The following is a 4,555-nucleotide window of genomic DNA, read 5'->3' on the forward strand; positions in this document are numbered from 1 at the left end:
TGTTCAAATCATGACCCCCGGGGGTAGGGCGGGGCCAAAATGTCCGACCAAAGTTTTACATAGAAATATATAGGAAAATTCTTTAAAAATCTTCTTCTCAAGAATGACAAAGCCATAATTCATCATATTTATAAGGAAGCATGCTCAGGTAGTGTAGATTCAAGTTTGTTCAAATCATGACCCCCGGGGGTAGGGCGGGGCCAAAATGGCCGACCAAAATTTTACATAGAAATATATAGGAAAATTCTTTAAAAATCTTCTTCTCAAGAATGACAAAGCCATAATTCATCATATTTATATGGAAGCATGCTCAGGTAGTGTAGATTCAAGTTTGTTCAAATCATGACCCCCGGGGGTAGGGCGGGGCCAAAATGGCCGACCAAAATTTTACATAGAAATATATAGGAAAATTCTTTAAAAATCTTCTTCTCAAGAATGACAAAGCCATAATTCATCATATTTATATGGAAGCATGCTCAGGTAGTGTAGATTCAAGTTTGTTCAAATCATGACCCCCGGGGGTAGGGCGGGGCCAAAATGGCCAACCAAAGTTTTACATAGAAATATATAGGATAATTCTTTTGAAATCTTCTTCTCAAGAATGACAAAGCCATAATTCATCATATTTATATGGAAGCATGCTCAGGTAGTGTAGATTCAAGTTTCTTCAAATCTTGACCCCCGGGGGTAGGGCGGGGCCAAAATGGCCGACCAAAGTTTTTAAAGGTATATATAGGAAAAATTCTTTAAAAATCATTTTCTAAAAAATAGCAAATCCGTGATTGGTCATGGGACTACTTTTGGATTTAAACTTTACAATAAAAAACCATTTTCTACTTTTTCCTACCCTTGGTGCTCAGGTGAGCGATGTGGCCCATGGGCCTCTTGTATATTGTAGATATCCCCTGGCCTGGGGAAGATGAGGAACCATTATCAGAGAATGCTAAGTCAGCCATTGATGTACTGCTGATAATGGACCCCAAAGAAAGACCTAAGGACAGAGGTCAGTACATGTAACTGTAGGTAACAATATACAGGAAGACAGAAGAACATGTGCTAGATCAGCAAGCTAAGGATAATGAGAATTTCTATGTACCACCTGTACTTTAAATGTAAAAATGTTAATGCTTAGGTCACATTTTCTGGCCAGTGGCTGTAGACTGGTGGTAATCGGTGGTAATCTGTGGTGTGAGATGCCCAAACATCGGTCTAGTGGCCCTCTAAGTATCAGTCACATTAAAATCTAGCAAGGAGGTTAACGTTGGGCAACCTATGCATTTTTTGATAAAAATGGAGTGGTTGGTGGCTGGACTTACAAAGGTCCAGCGATGCATTGCTTATCATAAAACAATGTTCCATTGCCGAAGTTTATTACATCGCTCATATATTGGTGAACATAGTTCGTTCATCGGTCGAGTAGAAGTAACTCAGTAAATTGTTGTATGCTCCATTCCAGAGGTGAGGAGGCTGGCCTTCTTTGACTCGGTAGACTGGGAGAACCTGCTGGAGGTGGAGCCCCCATTTGTCCCCCAACCTGAGGGCGACGAGGACACAACATACTTCGAAGGTCAGTATAAATAAACTTAATAACTGGAGGTGTAGCCCCAGTTTGTCCCCCAACCTGAGGGTGATGAAGACACCACATACTTTGAAGGTCAGTATAATATAATAATATCACATACAACTGCTGGAGGTGGAGCCCCTGTTTGTCCCCCAACCTGAGGGCGATGAGGACACGACATACTTTGAAGGTCAGTATAAATAAACTTAATAACTGGAGGTGGAGCCCCAGTTTGTCCCCCAACCTGAGGGTGATGAAGACACGACATACTTTGAAGGTCAGTATAACATAATAATATCACATACAACTGCCGGAGGTGGAGCCCCTGTTTGTCCCCCAACCTGAGGGTGACGAGGATACAAATACTTTGAAGGTCAGTATATGATAAATTTAGTAAACAACTGGAGGTGGAGACCCCATTTGTCCCTCAACCTGAGGACACAACATACTTTGAAGGTCAGTATAACAATAAAATAAGAACAAAATAACATACAACTGCTGGAGGTGGAGCCCCCATTTGTCCCCCAACCTGAGGGCGATGAGGACACCACATACTTCAAAGGTTTGATTTTAATTATAACATTGACACCACGTACTTCAAAGGTTTGATTTTAATTATAACATTGACTGTAGAATCATGTTATACAGATATAGAAAAGTTATAATAGAGGTTATTGTGTTATAATTATTCATTATATTAGATTATATTGATGTCACAGAGTTACAGAGAGTTCAGTATTTATTGCAATGTTTTTGGTAAAATTCTCCAGACAATGTACTATACATAGCACAATATAATATTCCCCAAATAGTTCATTGTTTTCCCAAAAAATGTTGTTTCAAGTTACTGAGATTGTAGAAATTAAATCATATGATGTAATTAAAAATCACACTATTTATGAAAGCAATATTTCTATTTCAAAAATTTTATTGAACATTTCTGTGAGAAATTTGAAAATCCAAATGATTTAAGTCTTTTCTTTCATACACTGAAGATGACAATGATTTCATTGGTAAATTCTTTTTTTATATTTTTTGCGTCATTAGCTCTACTGGTCAGAGACCAGAAGAGCTTATGCGATAGTAATGCGTCCGTTGTCCGTCCGTCCGTCTAGCTGTCTGTCTGTCTGTCTGTCCGTCTGTCTGTCTGTAAACAATATTTCAAAATGCTACTCCTCCTACAGTTTTGGTCTTATTTCAATATAACTTGGCACACAAGTAGACTACACTAAGATACATGATTCTGTGTATCGGTTTTTGATTTCGAGGAACGGTGTTGCCGTGGTTACTAAAAATAGAAATTTCTGTGAAATTCTTTCAGAATGCTACTTCTCCTACAGTTTTGGTCTTATTTCAATATAACTTGGCACACAAGTAGACTACACTAAGATACATAATTCTGTGTATCGGTTTTTGATTTCGATGAACGGTGTTGCCGTGGTTACTAAAAATAGAAATTTCTGTGAAATTCTTTCAAAATGCTACTCCTCCTACAGTTTCGGTCTTATTTCAATATAACTTGGCACACAAGTAGACTACACTAAGATACATGATTCTGTATATCGGTTTTTGATTTCGAGGAACGGTGTTGCCGTGGTTACTAAAAATAGAAATTTCTGTGAAATTCTTTCAGAATGCTACTCCTCCTACAGTTTCGGTCTTATTTCAATATAACTTGGCACACAAGTAGACTACACTAAGATACATGATTCTGTGTATCGGTTTTTGATTTCGAGGAACGGTGTTGCCATGGTTACTAAAAATAGAAATTTCTGTGAAATTCTTTCAGAATGCTACTTCTCCTACAGTTTTGGTCTTATTTCAATATAACTTGGCACACAAGTAGACTACACTAAGATACATAATTCTGTGTATTGGTTTTTGATTTCGATGAACGGTGTTGCCGTGGTTACTAAAAATAGAAATTTCTGTGAAATTCTTTCAAAATGCTACTCCTCCTTTAGTTTTGGTCTTATTTCAATATAACTTGGCACACAAGTAGACTACACTAAGATACATGATTCTGTGTATCGGTTTTTGATTTCGAGGAACGGTGTTGCCATGGTTACTAAAAATAGAAATTTCTGTGAAATTCTTTCGAAATGCTACTCCTCTTACAGTTTTGGTCTTATTTCAATATAACTTGGCACAAAAGTAAACTACACATAGATACATAATTTTGTGTATCGGTTTTTGATTTCGATGAACAGTGTTGTCGTGGTTACTAAAAATAGAAATTTCTGTGAAATTCTTTCAAAATGCTACTCCTCCTACAGTTTTGGTCTTATTTCAAAATAACTTAGCACACAAGTAGACTACACTAAGGTACATAATTCTGTATATCAGTTTTTCACTTCAATGAATGGTGTTGCCATGGCTACTAAAAATAGAAATTTCTGTTAAAAAGTTTCAATTTCCAACTGCTTAAGTACTTTTCTCTTCCTTTGCTATAAGTACAAACCAGTAGAGCTTCAGTCTCGACAGAGACTTCTGGTTTTTTTTCAGCACGGAACTCTCAACAACAGTTGATGGTGTCTGGGATAGATCTTTGACAAGGATACTGTATTAAATGTACAGTTATAGGATGGTGCTGGTATAGATCTCTGAAAAATTCACAAACTTTTATACAAAATATACAGTAATGTCTAAATGATCACACTATATAGCATGGTGCTGGATGTTGGAAATAGACAACAGGAAATAAATGTGATATTATTATTTAGTATACTATATTTTACAAATATTAATGTATATGATGATGTTATTAGAGCACAAGGCATTGTGGCTTCTGTCTTATGTCTGTTACATATGAACACCTACATATGATCATAATTGTAACATTTGATTCGAATTACTGTCCATGGCTATTTAGGTTTTTGTTTGAGTGATAAACAGTTAAAATTTACCTGTTAAAAATGTTACAACTATTAGAGATCTGTTTTGCAGGTAAAAAAATTAACAAAGCTTCTGTTTAGAAATAGATTTTTAAGGTTT

The 4,555-nt window shown here is 36.5% G+C and overlaps 1 long non-coding RNA gene across 1 annotated transcript; it reads left to right on the forward strand.

Moving 5' to 3' along the window:
* The first annotated feature begins 896 nt into the window (after positions 1–896).
* Positions 897–4,169, forward strand: LOC134254334 (uncharacterized). Its single transcript, XR_009989301.1, has 3 exons — positions 897–1,003; positions 1,457–1,567; positions 4,067–4,169. It is a non-coding gene; the product is annotated as an uncharacterized LOC134254334 (long non-coding RNA).
* The last annotated feature ends 386 nt before the right edge of the window (positions 4,170–4,555 follow it).

The sequence above is a fragment of the Saccostrea cucullata genome, unplaced genomic scaffold (genome assembly GCF_032062105.1).
Source record: "Saccostrea cucullata isolate Sc308-1 unplaced genomic scaffold, CSIRO_AGI_Scuc_v1 ctg18648, whole genome shotgun sequence".
Taxonomy (NCBI): Eukaryota; Metazoa; Mollusca; class Bivalvia; order Ostreida; family Ostreidae; genus Saccostrea; species Saccostrea cuccullata.